At 41.9% G+C, this 20,519-nt stretch overlaps 1 long non-coding RNA gene across 2 annotated transcripts; it reads left to right on the top strand.

Moving 5' to 3' along the window:
- Positions 1-766: 766 nt before the first annotated feature.
- LOC135983597 (uncharacterized) lies at positions 767-20,182 on the top strand. Of its 2 annotated transcripts, XR_010601301.1 has the most exons (4): positions 767-1,458; positions 14,305-14,497; positions 16,988-17,072; positions 17,522-20,182. It is a non-coding gene; the product is annotated as an uncharacterized LOC135983597 (long non-coding RNA). The 2 variants fall into 2 exon arrangements; XR_010601300.1 differs by lacking the exon at positions 16,988-17,072 and having other exon boundaries at positions 776-1,458; positions 17,522-20,179.
- The last annotated feature ends 337 nt before the right edge of the window (positions 20,183-20,519 follow it).

Genomic DNA, 20,519 nt, shown 5'->3' with positions numbered 1-20,519 from the left:
CTGGGAGTGGGGGTTGTAGGGAATGGGACCCATGCATCCAGGCTCCCGTCTCTGTGTCCTGCAGAACATGATGGTGCTGAGGGACCCGAATGGGGGTGGGGCCTGCATCCCAACTGGATGTGCAGAGATCCTGGTTTCTCCTGGCTGATCAGGGATGGTGCTGACACCACGATAAGAGTCCTGACCCACTGCAGCTATAACAGGTAGCTGGGGGCCAGCACAGGGACAGGGGCGCAGTCCCAAGGGAGGGCCGGAGGACTGGGGGAGTGAGCACAGGGCGGGGAGGAGTGGGGGTCTCAGCCTGGGTGAGGGAGGGCAGAGAACTGGATCAGAGCACACCAATGTGGGGAGAACTGACTCCAAGCTGGAGGAGGGGCTCCCCAGGGTGGGTGGGGGTCCCAGCTTGAAGGGTGGAAGAAGTGGGGCACAGAGAGCGCCTGGCAGAGAGGAGTGGGTGGGGAACAACAGAGGAGTGCAGTGGTCTCAGGCCCCCACAGTTTATAGGTTAATCCATCGGGGCAGGTATTGCAGGGAGTTGGGGGGTCTCTACCCCCAAAGCAGATGACAGGAGCAGATCTCCAGCCCAGCAGATTCCCGCCCCCCCCCCCCAGCCAGTCTGCTCCCCTAGGGTACACAGACGGGTACGGAAGACTAGGAGTTTGGGTTCAAGGAGCCGGAGAGGCTTGTCAGATTAATCTAAATTGACCCTGTAATCATGATATCCACTCAGTCCATACCTAAACTTCTGTCTTTCTCTCTTGCGCTCTTTCTAGCAACTCTAAAGACAAAACGGACAAGACCACAGAAGCACCAAAGAAATGGCAGGAAAAGAGAAGGGAAGAAAAAGCCCCAGAGAAAGGATGGAGACACACTGCGTGCATGCCCCTGCTCCCCTGTAATGAGGGCTCGGGTCTTAAACACTTGTTTCAGTGGGTTTAAGCTCCCTAGAAGTGCCATGTAGAAGGACCTCCCTGTAAATAGTGATCAAGGTCCTTCGCCTCCAAACAAATGATTTGGGTATCCATTACATATCTGTAGCTCAAGGGCCACACTTAAATATGGGCTCAGGTCTCTGTCTGTTTCACACCTTTGGGACCTAGTCTTTTAAATGCCCTGTGTGATTGATCTCTCCATGCAACAAGGTTTCAGTCCGTCCGTCCCCCCCACTACTGAGATGGAGTAGCATCCCACTGAGCTGGAGAGGGAGGGACCACTCTCTGATCCCTGGTGGGCGGAGCCAGGCTGGCTCACTCCTCCTGCAGGAAGCTAAGTATAAAAGGCGGAGCCTGTAGCATAATTCAGCCTGAGCCAGGGAAGGGAACAGGTGTCCTCAGACTGCTCTTGAGCCTGAAGCTACACTGTGTCCTGCCTGAGGATGAGACTCACCCAGGAAAAGAGTTGCTGGGATTGCTGCTTGCTATATACCTTGAGAAGCTAGAGGCTGATCCTGAATTGCAGGTACCTTATAGTAGGAGAGTAGGAAGTAGTCCAGGGACAGCTGACTATAGTTCAGTTCTGTGACTACCTGAATGCTGGTCAGTGTGCTTTGGTTGGCTCCCTGCTGAGCCAGTGGTGGAACACTGGCATGGTTGGGGTCCTGGGCTGGGACCTGGTGGAGTAGGATGGGCTTGGGTCCCCCATGCCCTGCTGCCAACCCTGCCTTGGGGTAGCAGCCCTTAAGTTCAGAAGCCTGAGTTTCCCTGCTGGAGTCACTGTGGTAAATCTTGGACTGCTTGTTCATTTGCTCTACCCTGCTCAAGGGCCTGGGCTCCTTCAGACTGTTGGACTGCACTGTCCCACCTAAGGAGCTGGTCTCTAATTCCTGGTAAGGGGTGGTGTCCCAAGGGTGTAGTGAGGTGGTCAGGGGCGGCTCTATGTATTTTGTCACCCCCCCCAGCATGGTGTGTCTGTGACAGGTCTGCTGGTAATGTGGATTTGGCAGTGTGCCTGCAGGAGGTCTGCCAAAGCTGTGGGACTGGTGGACCTCCTGCAGGTATGCACGGAAGGCTGCCTGACTGCTGCCTATAATGATGCTGTTCTGGCGGGACCTAACTGAGAATGCCAATTCAGGAGAAACTGTTTTAAAGCAGGGCAGTTACAGCCCAAGGCTGGGGTTTTTCCAACTCTAAGGCAAACCAAACCAAACCAGCCAGCCAAAGAGGACTGTGGTCTCAACCTACTGGCTAACCACCAGTCACACAAGCAATTCCCTTAGACACTCCAGTTTCCCAGTATCACCACCCGTGCCACTTGTTATGTGGACAAATGGTTATGAAAACCAATACCTCAGTAAAAGAAAAAAGGTTCTCTTGATCCCAAAAGGACCAAGCCCCAGACCCAGGTTAATAAATATACAAATCGGATCTTGCCCACAAATCATGCTGTTGCCAATCCTTTAGAATAAGGAATAAAAGGAAAAAGTTATGGATGAAAGCTAGAATTGGTTAAATGGAATCAATTGCATACAGTACTGGCAAAGTTCTTGGTTCAGGCTTGTAGCAGTGATGAAATAAACTGCAGGTTTAAAATCAGGTCTCTGGAGTACATCCCCAGCTGGGATGGGTCCTCAGTGCTTTGTTCAGAGCTTCTGTTTGTAGCAAAGTCCCTTCAGAGGTAAGGAGCAGGACTGAAGACAAAATGGAGATGAGGCATCAGCCTTTTTATAGTCTTTTCCAGGTGTAAGAACACCTTTGTCCTTACTGTGGAAAATTACAGCAAAATGGAGTCTGGAGTCACGTGGGCCAGTCCCTGCCTACATTGCTGAGTTACAAGGCGTATTTGCCTTCTCTCAATAGGTCAATTGTATAGCTGATGATCCTTAGCTCTGCCTAGCCTGCTTGATGGCCCATTAACACCAACTTGTCTGGGATGTCTCCCAGAAGCATAGCGTAAGTTTGAAATACAGACAGTATAGAGCCAATATTCATAACTTCAACTACAAAATTGATACACACATAGACAGCATAATCATAACCAGTAAACCATAACCTTGTCTTAGACACCTCATTTGACCCCCTTTATACAAGATTTGATGCCACTACAGGACTTTGGTTGCAACAATGTTCTATATGGTCACAGGTCAAATAAAAAATGTGACACTGCCCTCACAGCAACCGTCAGGCTGCCCCCCCACGGCTTGCCGCCCCAGGCATGGGCTTGGCACGCTGGTGTCTGGAGCCACCCCTGGTTAATACCTGGCATGTGGTATATGAAACGGTTGCATGCCAAACTGATTGATGGGGAGGGGAGATGGCTGTGCTTATGTAAATCTCATTTGTTTGAGAGGGGAAGGGCAAGCAAGCAAGGTTGGTGCAGGGGAGTGTACGCAAATCTAATCTGGGGGAAGTGTGGGGAGTGTATGAAAATGTGAGTGATGGTGGTTGGGGGTAAACACAAGCCTGATTACTGCATGGTTGCATGCAGTCTCAGTTGTGGGGGAGGGGATAGGAGTAGCTAGGCACACACATCCCTGATTGGGGGGAGGGTGCACTTGAACCATCTATCAGGAGATATGTTGTCTGGCACATTTTACCCTGCAAGAATGAATTTAGTCTAGGCTGGGCACATACAAAGGAGTCTTCTGCAGGGAAGAAGAGGACATACAAATCTGCTGGGAATGCATGTGTGCACACGCTTAAGTGGGGGATGATTGCTTATAAATATATTGTGGAGAAGAGCTGGATACATGGAATCGTGACTGATTTTAGGTTAGGGTGTGTGAATGCAGGCTAAGCTGACTTTGTGGGGGGGTATAGACAAGCTGGTTACAATGAGTTTAATTGGTGTGTTTTTTGGCGGGGCATGCACACTTGATTGGTGGGGAGAGAACACCAAACTAGCCTCTTCTAACATCACCATCTTCTACACCAAACATCCACAACTAGTGGGCAAAAATAATCTAGTAAAGGGTAGAAGGGGGGGGGGGGGGGAAAGGGATAGAGATGCATGTGGTCTCTTACAGTGGAAAGACTAATTATTACACAGTTAGTATTTTTTTTCATATGGAAGCCCTGTGAAGGTGAGATTCATCACACCTTTAAGTGTGTTCCCAGCTTGAAGCATGAACTTCAGTGTGTTGGGTCTCATATGCTTAAGTACTTTCTGGAATTGGAGTTTTAAGGATGAACAATTAGAGATAGGGTTGGGCTGGGGGTGGGTTTTTTCTTTTGCCTATATATTTATTTAATACAAATAACTACTGTTGAAGGTTGCCATTTTGTATTAAATATTTTATTTATAAGTAATAAATACCAATGATGACTAACAAGAATAAATAAATAGTAGACTGACAAATATACTGTTACAAATCCAGTAAAATTACCTGACAATATTGTCACAGCACACAAGGAGAATTAATAGTAGCAACAGCTGTTAAAATGCCACTTCATCTCATTTTTATGCCATATTAAAGAGTCATTGATTTCAGTTAGTACTTCCAAAAAGCTGGTATTTTTATATCTAAATTTCCTTATGAGTTTGTTGCATATTTGAAAACTTCTTAATTCTACTTGGATTCTCTTGCCAGCACTGAGGCTGAAGTTAACTGCATAGCTATTATGAAATAATTGGTATTTCTTCACTTCCATCCTGGTGAGCTGTAGGTCCTGGATTGCCACTGGGCATTCTCCTTCAGGGACTCCATGGGCTTGAGACCCTGTTGGGGCCACCTGAAATCTCCTTCAGTAATGCTAATTCAACTACTCTGGGGAAAAGGTTTTTTGTACTGGACACTCCTTCTATGGAGTCACTCAATGTGACTGATCTCCCAAACACACAGGCTGTATTGCATGGTTTTTTCAGGTAGGCATCTATCCCCTGGAAGTACTTTTTCACACTACAAAGGAAAAAGGACACTAAAACTTGTTAATCTCTAAGGTGCCACAAGTACTCCTATTCTCTTTTCACTCTAGTGAACTGGTGCTCCTCATTTTCTGGGTTGGTTAATTCTGTGCTCTCAAACATGCCTCCGGTCTCTGAATTTGCAGATAAAGTCCATACTGTCACCTGACTAGGGAACTCCCATCCCAGGCAGTTGGCATGATCATTTTGCTAAAGATGGTGAAATCCTCTTGGGCATTCTTTTACTGAATGATTGTACAGTACCCATAATAATGAGAAGTAATAATCTCAGCTTGCGCTAGACCTTCTACCTGTCACTGTAGTGCATGTTAACCTGTCAGTTACCACAGCGAAGACTTTCCCTCCAGTTAAGGGAATACAGTTTGCATGTTGCAGAACTTCAATATCTAGATCAGTGATAGTCAGACCTTGGTAGTTCAGGAGCCAAATTAGTGGTCAACATTACCCAAAAGAGCTACAGTTGTGTGACTGCATTGATTCATTTAGTATTCAGACATAAACAGTATGACAGGGGAAATATTTAGAATTTTTTTATATAATGTATATTGGAGCAAGTTGACAACTTAATTGGTTAATGACATAGTAAAAGCATACTGATTAATAACTTAGACTGGTTAATAATTAAATCACCCAGTGTTTTTATATCATACACTGCAAAGACACATCAAAAAGCCACTTGTGGCTCACAAGCTGAAGTCTGAGTATTACTGATCTAGATGCAAGTCATGAAATGTTCTGAGAAATACATATAATCAGAATAGTCCCCTCTGGTCCTTGAGATCCTATTGTCTCCATTCGTTGGGTTCCCCCCCAACATTTCTTCTCCATTGGGGCTTAATTAACCCACATGGTATTTCATAATGGAGTGAATGTATTGCATAATGCTTGATGTGTTATGCAATACATTCACTAGTGTTAGTCACTGTGGGAAGAATCTACAGAAGAGGGATTCCACTGTCCTTCTGTCTTAACCTCAGTAGTTGTAGCATCCAGAGCTGAAATGAAATAGTTAAAACACAGTGTAAAAATATAATTGACTAGATCTCAATAAATCACAGATGTTTTCCACATGTAAGCTTGCAAGTCTCTTAGTATGTTCATATTTTTTAAAAAGTCTCTAGGAAGCTTCTCATTCCTTGGAATAGTTCTCATGAGGACAAATTAATTAATAGCAATGATAATCATAAACACTACATGTGTCAAAGTCCAAGTACTGTGTGGTGTGGTGAGGGAGGAAAGTATCACTATCTGATGACCAAAGGGCTGGTGAAGTGCCAAAGTATTCCACACATGTGTACTTTGTTGCTTGGTCTGCCAATTACCTACTGCACAACAGTACTGATATGTGGGAGATTATGAAGATCTGCAAAAATAAATAGTAGAAACACAGAAAAATAAATCCATTTCCAGGACAGAGTCTAAAGCGGCTGCCATGGAAATCAGTTGCTATTTGGCCATTGAACCTGTGGAAGAAGGATCAGGCCCTATATAAACAAATCATAAAATATTTGCTCTCTGGTCAGCTGTATAAATTGCACTAATGTCAATTCACTTACTCCAGGGCAAGTTTTGTACTGTACCTTAGTTACTAAGTCGTCTTGTGAGTTTGTCAATCAGTACAAACCATCTGGGTATTTCCATGAGAATGATCTCCCAGGCACACAGGCTGTATTGCTTTTCTATAGATAGAGATCAACACTTAGATCATCCAGAGTTCTGAGATGATGATGATGATGATGATAGAGAGCCCCTGACTAAGCCAGCCCTGATTACAGAATGGGCCCCATCTGAGAGAATTGGGTGATTCCAGGTTTAACTACTGAGTGGGCCCAGCTGACAAAGGGCTGGAAGAAAGAGAATGCAGGGAGTCAAAAGGTGCCTGCAGGGTCTTGAGTGAGCAGGGAAGTGTAGACAGTGCTAAATTGATGGAAAAAGTCTTCTGTTGACCTAGCTACTGCCTCTTGGGAGATGGATTTCCTACAGCGAAAGGAGAACCCCTCCCATTGCTGTAGTGAGAATGGACACTGAACATTCCTTTTGAATGTTCACCTTTGATTTATCAAATAAGAATTAATTACTATCCGTGGGCCAGTAGGGAGATGACTGGCACTTATGTGAATTTGGGGGAGGAGAGCTGAGGGAGTTGGAGGACCGTGTTATGGACTACTAAAGCATAAGACCGGCGTGCTTCTGAAATGGGAGGTGAAAGACCATAGATAGAGCTAAGTGTTGCTTGGTTGATAGAGGGCTATGTAAATACTCTGATAAGTGCTTTTGTTTGTATTGTATGTGTTCTGCTATTTGTTTTTTGGGACACTCGTAGGTGCAAGTAGCCTGTTACATCACTTAGTCCTTTGTGCTTTTCTGGAAGGCACTCAGATACTACAGTGACTCAGTCACATAAGAACCTGCACAGACTTCTTAACATTTAAAAAATGTTGCATTTTTTATTTAAAATTTAGCACTAGTTTTGCATTGACAACTGTTACCATTTTAAAGTTTTCTGTAATGTGTGTCCAAAAGTAACCCCTTTCTGCATACATCCTAGCATGACTTGCATCTGAAGAAGTGAGGTTCTTACCCACAAAAGCTTATGCTCCCAATACTTCTGTTAGTCTTAAAGGTGCCACAGGACCCTCTGTTGCTTTATCCTAGCAGTAGTTACACAGGTCCATTTATTTGGACCAGGAATACTGGTCAGCTATAAAGAAGCAAGTTAACTGAATATATTTGGCATCTCATTCAAACCTAGGGAGGCGAGGAAGAAGAAGCATATTTCTCCATTTTCATGTGCATCGAGGTAGGGGAATATATTCCAGATTGTCCCACTAGTGGAAGTCAGGCAGATGGTATGGATCATCTCAAAATAAGAATATATTGGCTTTTTATTAAATATGATCTAGAATATTTTTAAAATCTTATTTATTGAGAATCAATTCAGGATCCATGTCCTTGACTAGAAAGTCATATCTTCATGTTTTTCATTCCCTTCATCAAATTCACAATTGGTATAAACAGATGTCAATGACAGGAGTCACACTTGCTTATCCAAGCAGCAGATTTTGCCTCCTGGTGGTATTATACAATAAAATACTGTTGCTAAAGTGATATTTTAAGGATCAGAATTCTCAACTCAACTGCCTAACGTTAGGCCAGGTGAGCACTACCCAGAGACATCCACACGGAACACATCACAGGACACTGCCAGTACCAGGCCGAGTAACCGAGAACGCTGACCAAGGAAATAACCCACTTCCTTCCCTGACAAACCAAGGAACGCACCCCACCCATGTACTTATTCTCTACACCAATACCTACTTGGAGTCTTAATACATTCCATGGGTGGCATACCTGAGTGCATATATCCACTGATGCTTTAAAAACTCCCACACCCCAATCTGGATCTATGCTGGTTATGTGATATCTATGAACCTTGAATGTAACCGATACTTGCAATCCCCCATAACCCAAGCCAACCCCAGCTGTACAGTAAATTTGATTTTAAATGTTAATTTTAATTGGTGCAGATGGGTAAATACCTTATGTTTAAAAACATTTATGCATACCATCACTTTATTTATTTATTATTTCTTCACAACTTCAATGTAGCTTTGGCAGAACTGGGAGGAAAGTAACTAGCCACAAGAAGAGTTTCTTTCAATACTACAGAGAGAGCACTAGATGGTGCCTTTTCCCAAGTTTCTCAGAATACATGTAGTGCAACTGATCTCTACTCTTTTCATCACCGTAATTCCTGTGTGACTAACGTGTCAAACTTCACATTTTACTGATAAGTTGCAAAGAAAAATGTATTTGAAAATATCTGAGGCTATCATTTAGACATGTCTAAGGCAAAACAGATCTATACTGAAAGACAGGACTATAAAGTGTCAAGAGAAAATCCCCTTTCATCTACATAGCTTTTTTAAAATTATATATACAGTAGCATTCCAGAAGCTATTATAAGTGAAGACCAGAAGGGAATCTGTTCCTAATAAATAGCATGAAAGATTTAAAGTATATTTGGTTTTAATTCATGTTAGATATTTGGATTTGTTTTAATGAATGACTCTAATATCTTAGCAAGACATAATGGCTTTGCATTAGCCAGAAGAGACTCAGTTTATTACTTGCGCATGAGCCTTTGCTCCTTGAGTGACAGTGGCTAAGAGGGCTACAGAAATAGTGGGCTCAGCCTATCCAGGCATCCATCCCTCTGCTCAATTCTCGAGTGAAGTTCCTAGCTTCCAAACATTGGTTGACACCCTTTCTTTACACCTCATACAAATTTGAACAAACTAATAGTTCCCCCATGCAGCCATTCGCAGCTGGGGGCTGTCGCTATAGCAAAAAGTTTAAGGTGGGAGAGCATAAAAATAGATAAAACGGTGGAGGTAACATGGAAGATACAAGGATGCAAATGGATGGAATGCAAGCCATATGAGCAAAGGCTAAAGGAACTGAGTATGTTTAGTTCAGGAAAGAGGAGATTAAGGGGGGAATATAATGGAGATCTTCAGATACTTGAAAGGCTGCCATAAAAAAGATGGAGGAAAAGTTGTTCTCTTTTGCCACAGATGGCATCACATGAGGCAATGGGTACAGCCTAGCAGGTTTAGATTTAGGAAGTCTTCCTGCTATTTAATCTAAGAACAGTAGGAAAATGGGAACAGACTGCCTCCAGAAGTTGTGAAAGTGTTTGTGGTTTTTGGTTTGTTTTGGTTTGTTTTGGTTTGTTTGTTTGTTTGTTTTTCCCCCTCTCCTCCCGCTCCCTCCCCCCCCCTCCACTGGAGGCCTTCAAAAGGAGACTGGATAGCCATCTGTCTTGGATGATTTAAACACAACAAATCCTGCATCTTGGCAGAGGGTTAGACTAGATGACCACAAGGATTCTTTCTAACCCTACAATTCTAAGATTCAAAGATCATTCAGAGGAACCCAAACACTCCTATAAAAATGTGAAATTAATGCAAAATAATTATGCTAACATAGTGGGATGGAGAGCTTTAAATGACACTCAGTGAACCTACAAGAGACAGAAGAGAAATGCCAAAAATATTGTTTAATAAACTCTGAACGCTCAAAGTATAAAATTAAACAGACCAGGTGGGTGAGGCAATATTAATTTTTTTTTATTGGACCAACTTCTCTTAGTAAGAGGAGCTCTGTGTAAACTCAAGCTTCTCTCTCACCAACAGAATTTGGTCCAATAAAAGATATTGCCTCAACCACATTGTCTCTCTAATATACTGGGACCAATACAGCTATACCACTACTGAATACACTATTAAATCTCTTATAAAAAGACAAGATATTATGTAGACCTGTTGGAATGATGGTGTTTCAGGTTTAGTGAATAAAGTTCCATGGAAGACACTGAGAAAATGGACTTCATGTAGAAGAAATGAAAAGATAGGAGAATGTAGAAGGTTAGTGAGAGGATAAGTTTGTGTGTGTGTGTGTGTGTGTGTATGTATGTGTGTGTGTGTGTATATATATACACTTTTTAATATTCCAGATTTCTAACACTGTAGCAAATATCTTTCAGTTTGGAAATATTCCCAAGAGATGGTTCCCCTTACTATAGCATTCCCTCCTGTATTTTGTTCTGAGTTTTGGATTGGTTTCATTTTTTTAAAACTGGCATGTGGAAATATCAAACAATAAATTTCCTTCAGTATCCTTTCTGCAAGGGGGAACTTGTCCTGCTTATAGTAATTAGTGTTATAGTCTTACACGCTTCTGGAGAGATTTGTTGCTTCATTTCCTTGTCCAATTTCCTAATAGCTAGGTGCATGGTGAGTTGTGACTGCTGTTATTGACTGGCTCAGAATTGCACAGACAGCTAATCTGTGCTAAAATATCCTATTAGGATGGGTTAACAATTGCTGCCTGCTTATTTGTTTCACCCACCTGTAAAATCTTGTCACTTAAATAGTAAGCTGTTTGGGGCAGGGACTTTCATTTATTATGTCTGCTCAGCACTGAGCAAAGGGAGACTTTAACCTGGTTGAGGGTACTAGAATATAAATAAAGCCTAACCTCATAAAAATTGTCCTCTAGTCCTTGGTGCAAGATTCCTATTTATCATTGTTTCTATTGCAGTAGCACTTAAGAATCCAAATTTGGAGTCTGGATGTCATTGTACTAGACTCTGTATATACAAATAGCACAAAGAACGCATCTGCCTCACAGAGGTCACAATTTGCGTTAGGGAAGTATTCCAATACTTAGAAATTAATCAAAGAAATAGTAGTTTGGAATCCTTATGACTGTAGTGACACCTATCTTTATGGCTTCAGGAACAACTTTCAACTGTGGAAATGAGGTTGACATGAACTAAAAATAGTCAGTCAACTTTCTTAAGTTGTAAAGTTAACAACTAAACTATTGGATGAAAGATGAAACAAATGGGTTAAAAATTGATATTTGATTCTACTGTATTCTGACATACTGCTAATGTAAAAAATACTTCCATTATCAACAATTCTGTTTTCTGGTATAATTTATTTTAAAAATACCAATAAAAACATAGGTCATATAACTAGAAATTGCTATAAAAGTGAGAAAACTAAGACTCCCAATTAACTTTTTATTGGTTGAATGGTCTGGCTTTGACTAAAGTTCAGCTAAAAAGACAAGCTCCCAGCCTGGAATGCTAACTTCAAGAGAGACTTTGAGCCCAGAACTGGTGATCCTACATGTAGGACACAGGAAGCCCTTCTGGGCATGAGAAAAACAAGGCCTACTCAATCATCAAAGTAGTTCTTTAGAGGTAGAACAGTCCCCTAAATTGGCAAAGATGGTTCAAAACTTGTCCTTACTACTGATCATACTGTAATACATGACATCTCAGAATTAAGACCCAGTTACTACCAAGTGGTAGAATCAACCAAGCAACATAGACATGTTCTGGGTTGCAAATTGCACTGTTCCATTTAGCAGGAAAATGGAATACTTGACTCAGACAGTGGAGAGAAGCCAAGAAGTGAATTCTCAGGAAGAATAACTATAGACAGGATATTTTAAAATGAAAAGGTGGGAGTTGAAAAACTTTAGTACTATAGATTATAAAACTTGTATCCATCCTGACAATGGATGCAACAGGCAACTGGTATTCTCCACAGAAGATCATTTTCTCTACTGAATGTGAGAGTCTATATAGACTTTGGGATCAGCAGGTAGTGATCAATCTATCAGGGATTGATTTATCACATCTAGTGTAGATGTGATAAATCAATCCCCAATCGCTCTGCCATCGACTCCTATACGGCTGAAATTGTGTATCTTAGGTCGATCCCCCAGCGTAGACCAGGCCTAAGAGAAATCTGGGTCCAGGTTCTTGTACTAGGGAAATTCAGAGGCAGTAATAGTATATGGTACACACTAATTCTCAGGGAACCCATGGAAAAAGACAACTCTGGACAAAATGTTCCATGGATTTTTTTTCAGTAATTCATGAACAGCTGGTGGAATTTTGCCAAGCTTGCCCAAAAGTCATTTAAAAATGCCTCCAAGTCACTAAACAAAACTTTGAGCTATAATAGCAGTCATAAGTCCCATTGGAAAAGGTGACCTCAGATGTCAGAGTATTCTGAGCAACACTTTATTTCAGCATTTAAACTTTGAAGAGGAGGAGGGTTTAATTAAATTCTCCTAATTTTCTCCACTTGTATTCACTGCCCACACACCCACTTGGAGGTTGAGGAATGCTAAATGTTCCTCCATACACAATGCTAAATGCTGATCCACATGACAGCCAGATAAGATTGCTTGAGAAATCTGCAATCTGTTCTCTCTGCCATGTGCCTGGTTCTGGCCTCCCAAGACAATAAGCTTGGGGCACAAAGTTGGGTCACCTGCATGAACATGTGTATTACTTTCCAACTCCACTGAAGTTTGACCCACTTACACCAGGGCTGAATTTACTCCAGTATGTTTAAATATATAAATCTGTGAGCATTAACATTTGGCAAATTACATAATTTTACTATTTAAATTAAGTTTGTTCTGCAGGTGAGGGATGGATCTTGAATGTGCTTGTGGATATGAAATTTTCCTCACCATCTCAGCTACTAATTCCGATGTTAAATCCTAGAAAGATCATTTGTTGGACCCCCCCAAAAAAGAGCAGTTTTCTCCTTCCTGAAACATGTGCCTGGCTTTCATGAAACACACACCTTTTAGTCTCACCTAACTAGGAAAATTACCTCTTGCATGATGTCAACAAGTTTCAGCAACAGGGTCAGCACCTGTTAACTTGCATATGGATTAATTGCAAGCATGGATCAGGACAAGCTGTGTTTTGCACCTTCAAGAAACTCTAGTTAGGGCCCGCTTGAAGTGAGACCTGTTATCAGTAACAGCTAGTTTTTCTAGTATGGACCCAGCCTTCTGAAACAGAGACCAAAAATCAAGACCATAGCACAATATAGCATTGTACTATCCATATAAAATGAGTCCCAGATAAATGGGACAAAACCAAATAACATGACTCCCCAACCTGGTATTTTTGTCAGAGTAGGTGGGCCCTTGGTAGCCCCAAGGAAACAAACTTTCACTAGAGAATTGTACATACTCCTCTTGCATGAGTGTGGCTGCTGCTGCTGCAACTAGGCAACCTGTTGGAGAACGAAGAGCACTGCATCCACAAACAGCATTCCCTACAAGCATTGTCATTCATCTGGATTGCTGAATATATTCCATAATGCCTGGCATCCTGGAGCAGGTGCATAGGATCTGGGATTCACTATCTATTTTCACCTATTCGCATTTTTGGTTTGTTCCATAGCTCGGGGGAGGGGGCAAACTTTTTTTGCCTGAGGGCTACATCAGGTTTCTGAAATTGAATGGCAGGCTGGTTAGGGGAGGCTGTGCCTCACCAAACAGCCAGGCATGGCCCGGCTCCTAACCCCTATTCAACCCCCCCCCCCCCCGCTTCTCACCCCCTGACAGTCCCCTGGGACTCCTACCGCATCCAAACCCCCCTGCTTCCTGCCCCCCAGGACCCATGCCCCCATTCAGCCACTCCTGTTCCCTGCCCTCTGACTGCCCCAAGCCATGTCCACCCCTTGACCACCACCCCAAACTCCCCTGCCCTCTTACCACACTGCCTGGAGCCCTGGTGGCTGGCATGAGCTGAGGCTGCAGGGGAGGGAGACCAGCGGGGAAGGGGCCAGGGGCTAGCCGGCCAGGCAGGAGGGTCCCACGGGCCGTAGCTTGTCCACTTCTGGCATAAGTGGTAGTAATCAAACCCTCTCATTTTCAGATGCCATAGTAGTAAGTCATCCGTTCCCTTTTCACACACTGCTGGACCACTTTTGAGTAGCAGCATTCAAGGAGGTAAATTCCTTGTTGTTAATATTTTAAATCATCCTATAACCTTCTAATTTTTATTGTATTTTCTTTTTTTTATTTCATGCTGGCTGTATGGATTGAGCACAGGATGACTGTGAGCCACCAATGAAATACAGCTGTGAAAAAGGCAACTGCAATCCTAGGATGCAGGAGAAGCATTTCCAGTGATAGAGAAGTATTAATGCCATTGTACAAGACGCTGGTCTGACACTACACCCCATAGTCAGCATAGTGATATTAGGATATGATTATGGCATAATTATGATGCCTTTTGTATAAGGTGGGTCATGTAAGATGTCATTGGAAAAGTTATGATTTGCTGAATATGATTATCCTATTTGTGTGCATGTATTTTTTGTATCTGAAGTTATGAATATTGACTAGGTAGCTGTATATCAAATGTGCTTACTCTGGGAACACCCACAGTTAGCCTTTCAGATACAACAATAAAAAGGCCAAAACATATTAAGGAAATACACACAAGCACAAGGATTACCCCAGAAACTGTGTACAATAGAAACCCCTTGGAGATAGCACTACACAATGGGAACTGTTTGACCCAGATCACAGCAAAAGAGTTTTCCAGCAAGTTGGAAGAAGATATAAAAGGTGTGTGGGGGAGAAATGATGACATGATTGGACTTCACACTCTCTACAACCCCACACCTGAAAGTACTGGAGGAAAAAGACTGAACTGAGGGGGAAGTGCTGGTCCCAAGCAGGAAAGAAGAGAGCCTGCCTGTGTATGCTTGATTCAAATACTAAAGAGTATATTAAGCTTAGATTGTGGTTTTGTTTTATTTTGTATGGTAATCTACTTTGATCCGTTTGCTATCACTTAAAAGCTATTTTATACTTTACCTAAAAAACTGTTTGAAATGCAAAGGGGATAAATCTCATGATGAGTAGGTGCACATCCACTTTCCGTTGTAGAAGTGGCAGACTAGGCAACAAATTCATACTGGACAGGTTTTGACTAGGCTAGGATGGTGCAGCTCTGAGGTCTTGAGCTGGGAGTATTTTGGCTGCACCCTCTCTATTGTGGGTGCATGAGTGGCTGGCCAGAGCATTCACGAACACAGTTGGGTGTGGTTCCTGTCTGTGGATGTTGGTGTGAGGGCAAGTTTGGAGAGCTATGCAGCTGGTCACATCACAGTGCAAGAGGGATCCCAGATTGGTGAGACTGAGGGCTCAGCTGTACCTCAGTTCCAGGTGGCCCCTCTGGGGTGCATGGGGAAGAACCCATCACAACTGGTAAGACCTCATCTGGAATACTGTAGACCGTTCTGGTCATCCATGTTCAAGAAAGATGAATTTAAACTAGACCAGGTGCAGAGAAGAGCTAGGATAATTGGGGGGGGGAGGGGGAATGGAATAGCTTGGCTTGTTTAGTCCAGCAAAAAGAAGGCTGAGAGAGGTTATGATATGGAAAGGAGTAAACAGTGAGGTGACACAACTTGCAAAGGATACGTACACAAGATAGTTGCACCCAAAGCAGACTGCAAAGAGGTACAAAGAGATCTCCCAAAACTTGGTGACTGGACAACAAAATAGCAGATGAAATTCAATATTGATAAATGCAAAGTAATGCACCATGGAAAACATAATCCCACCTATACATACAAAATGATGGGGTCTAAATTAGCTGTTAGCACTCAAGAAAGATCTTGGAGTCATTATGGATAGTTCTCTGAAAACATCCACTCAATGTGCAGCAGCAGTCAAAAAAACTAACAATGTTGGGAATCATTAGGAAAGGGATAAATAAGACCGAAAATATCATAATGCTGCTATATATATCCATGGTATGCTCACATCTGGAATACTGTGTGCAAATCTGGTGTCCTCCCTGTCAATCTCAAAAGGTATCTTGGAATTGGAAAGGGTACAGAAAGGGGCAACAAAAATGACTAGGGGTATGGAATAGCTTCCATATGAGGAGAGATGGAAAAGTCTGAGTTTTAGTAATCTTAGAAGACAGATGACTAAGGGGAGGGACATGACAGAGGTTTATAAAACCATGACTGGTGTGGAGACGTAAGGAAGTGTTTTTTCTCCTTCTCATAACACAAGAACAAATGAAATTAATAGGCAGCAGGTTTCAAACAAAAGGAAGTATTTCTTCACACAACACAGTCAACCTGTGATCCTTTTTGCCACAGGATGTTGTGAAGGCCAAGACTACAACAGGGTTAAAAAAAGAACTTAGTTTAAGTTCATGGAGGGTAGCTCCACCAATGGCTATTAGCCAGGATGGGCAGGGATGGTGACCCTAGCCTCTGTTTGCCAGAAGCTGGGAATGGATTCCCTCTGAAGCACCTGGCATTGGCCCTATTGGAAGATGGGATACTAGGCTAGATCAACCTTTGATCTGACCCAGTACAACCATTCTTATGCTCTCTATATGTACACTAGGGGGTAAATATCACAGAAGGTGAAGAGCTATTTAAGATAAAGGACAATGCTGGCAAAGGACAAATGGATATAAACTGGTCTTGAACAAAATCAGCCTGGAAATTAGGAGATTTATAGGAGTGAGGTTCTGAGACAGCCTCCAAACAGGAGTTAAGGGGACAAACAATTAGTTTTGAGAGAGAACTGGACAAATGTGAGTATGACTGTATGGTGAGATTGTTTGGGATGGTAAGGGCCCTTGGCAGCCCTGGCTTCCACTTTGTCTTATTCCTAAAAGCTTCATAGGAAGGGATTTTTTTTGCCCTCTGATGACTTCTGGGTTTGAGGGGATTTTTTTTTAAACTTCCTTTCTCAGAAGCATCAAGGTGGGCCATAGCTGAAGATGGACCATTGAATACAGATGGCACAGGGCTCTGAGGTGACACCAAGCATTCTCTCAGGTGCTTGGCTGGTTAATTCTTGCTCACATGCTCAGGGTTTAACTGATCACCAGATGTTGGGAAGGGATTTTCCCCCAGGTCATATTGGCAGTGACCTTAAAGGTTTTTGCCATCCTTTGCAGCACTTGGGTGTGGGTCACTTGCCAAGATTATTTGGTATATGTCACATAATCATTTCCCTCTTATTGCAGTGGCCTTGGGCACTGGTGCACCTCAGTGCCTCCTATTCTCTGCCAGTGACCTATAATAATCTAGTGTCTTGTGGGCTGTAATACATGATCTAATTTTGGTTTTTGACTTTAGTGTGAAGGTGCTAGGTAGTGGTGGTGGCCTGTGGTATATAGAAGGTCTAACTAGGTGATCTGGTGGTCCCTTCAGTTCTTAAACTCTGATTTATGTTTTGTTTTGTAACTGAATTAACAAGATTTTTTTCTCATATTTCTCTCTAGTACCCAATACAGGAATGCTCCAGGCCTGGGTATAAAGGGAGGACATCTTTCCAGCTCCCTCCATGTGGCCCAGCAAGTTTCCTAAATCCTGAATGCCTTGCCTCTGATGTATCAGACTCCATTGCCAGGGACGAGAACTGGGTGCTAGGCCTGTGTGGTATTATGCAAGTCTTTCAATCTACAGTACTATCAAATCAGCTAAATTTAGAAGTAAAATTGTGTCATTTTTCAGAGTCACTCTTCATAAAACAGCAGGAGCTTAGCAGGTCTGGATGTTTGAACTGTGGGGAAACTGTACTACCTTTTTAATATTTTTTCTGTTTGCTAATAAGTTAACGGTTTATATATTTATCCCTTGCTCGGACTCATTTTGAAAGTCTACCACTCAACTATCTTGTGACAGTCTCACCATACCTCCCTCATTAAGTCTTTCCCTCCCACTTGTTTGTGATTCACCACAATTTTCTGTATCCGTTACGCTTTCATATGTTCTAAAAATAATTTGTCCATAACACAAAGAGGGTACTTTAAAGTAAAAGGTAACAAACTTAAGTGGTTACAAAAAAATATACTGCCCTTGTTCACACCCATTATAATTAACCAGTGCAATTTGTTGCCTTAGGATATATTATACAATAGAATAATTAGTTACTGTTTGTACAGAGTGCTTTGGACATCTCCAATGTGCTATACTAGAGAAGTATTCTTGTGAAAATAAGAATAGCCTCTTCATTTATCCAGCTATGATGAAATTACAAGGTTATCAATCCAAAGGTCTATGAAATAAACTGATTACAAATTAGATTTAAGAAAAAATGTCTTTACCCTGATATAAAATTATAGTAGGGCGAGTTTGTGTCTTCCTTTGAAGCAAATGAGAAGGGCTAGAGCCAGAAGCAGGATCTTGAACTAGATGGACCATAGATCTATTCCTAGCAGTTCTTTCATTCTAATTATATAATCCATATTCAAAAATGCATATGACTGGAATAACTAAGAAATAACATAAAATAGTAAACTAAGCAAATATGGCAAAGAATATTATTCTACAACCATAAAAAATACACTATGTATGCACAGATCTGGCCAAGGGAATAATGAGAGAAGACGCCAGAAATAACAAGGAAGTTCACAAGGGTGTCAGGGAAAGATTGTATCTATCTCATAATAAAGAAAAGCACTTACATTGACCTGTTCTGCTTAGGTATTTTTAAAGAATTATTTTGTTAAAAGTCTTAGAAAGGGAGCCAGGTTGTCCTAAAATCACTAGGGATTATCTTTGTATTGTCTGTAAGCTATTACATGAGCAACATGTCCAAGACCCTTTTAAATCAGGTGGCTATGTCTGAATCGTCTTTCTTTATCCAGTGTACAGCTAATGAGCATGTCATGGCTAACAAGAGATGAAAAATAATTTTAGGGCCAGATTTTTAAAGGTAGTTAGATGCTTAACGATGCAGCTAAGTCATGTTGGGATTTTACAAAGCGCCTAGGTACCTAAGTCTCAGGTATAATTTATACATATTTTAAATACCACTGTTTCTGGGGGCAGGGGGGAGTATTTTTTCCACTCAGAGTTGAGAAACATCTTTTTGGTGTGAATTCCAGAGTCCTACAAATCAAACAAGATAGAATATCATTCAAATAGGAAAATAAACCAGTTTTGGGACTTAAAACTATGATTGAATTGTATTATGCACAAGAAAACAAGATACCTACAGTAACAGCCTATCTTGATGCTACACAAACACAATTACTGTGTAGCTTTTAGGGTATTAGTGGCAAGGTTGAGTAGTAGTTAGTAGAGAAGGGGAGAAAAGGCGCATCTTGGTCTGTATACGTGAGAAATAACTATGCTGAAGTCAAAGGGTTACTTATTAATACTTGTAAATGAGATCAGAATCTAGCCTTAAAAGTTTTAAGGGATTGGAAACAGGATACAGAAGCATTCTTTTTTATATTGCTTATTCAACTCAGATCCAGATGAGTGGTGATAGATAATTGTTTGGTGGCTTTTGTGAACTGAGATGATGGTCCCAGTTGCTAGTGAACAGCTGACTACTTCAAAAAAAAAACCCCACCATTGTGAAAGTTTAAGGTTGACTGAGAGTAAGAGTGAGGCAATAATACCCATAGTGGGAGAGAGGCAAGCTCTTAAATAATTGGGTTCCTGACCATATAGCAATTTTACTTAGCTCCTACCCAAAACCTTCAGCTCCATATAGAAATGACTGCATGTCCTGTACAAAGCCTGGACAGAGGTATTATGGAGTGACAACAGTGTGCCTCATTCAAGGAATAAACTGTTGCTGATTCAGCACTAGCTGAAGTTGTCATGGGCCTTTTTCTCTACGGACTTGCACCTCAAGTATTCATCTACAGCTCTGCAGAATGGGTGTAAAAATGCTCTCAGATTAGAATAGGAGTGTTTTACCTCCACATTTGCACAGGTGTAACGGATCAGCTGAGAAGCATGGCAACTTGTGATAAAAAGGTGAAGGACGGGTGTGGATACAAGTTAATCTGTCATTATTTGTGACTAGTAAATTGTTCTAACATTCCCCTAAAGCAGCAGCAATCTTATTTCACTGGGAATGCACACGTTGGTGGGTGTGTTTCCTGGGCAATTACACTACAATTGATTTTTAGTCCCAATTTCATTAGACCATATTTGGATAAAGTGATTTGGGAACTAAAAGACTTGGATGCCCTCCTCCATGCTTTGTTGTGTGGCAGATGTGTCCTGTTTCTACAAAACATGTGGAAATGCAGTTCCAAGAGCAACTGGCAAGGGGATCAAGTTGAGGGACCAAAGTGTGTACATGTTTTTGAAAAACTTTACAGATACAACAACACTAGGGGGATGATGAGAAAGAAGTGGGCAAAGAGCCAAGAGCAACGTGAAATGAAAGAAAGAAGAGGCAAGACAAAAGCAGAACAGAAAAGAGAGAGGGAGTAAATCGCTTACATCCAATAATACACTTACTATTTTCTCTGT

Source organism: Chrysemys picta, chromosome 5 (genome assembly GCF_011386835.1).
Source record: "Chrysemys picta bellii isolate R12L10 chromosome 5, ASM1138683v2, whole genome shotgun sequence".
Lineage (NCBI taxonomy): Eukaryota > Metazoa > Chordata > Testudines > Emydidae > Chrysemys > Chrysemys picta.
This window is presented reverse-complemented; position numbering and strand designations above follow the sequence as displayed.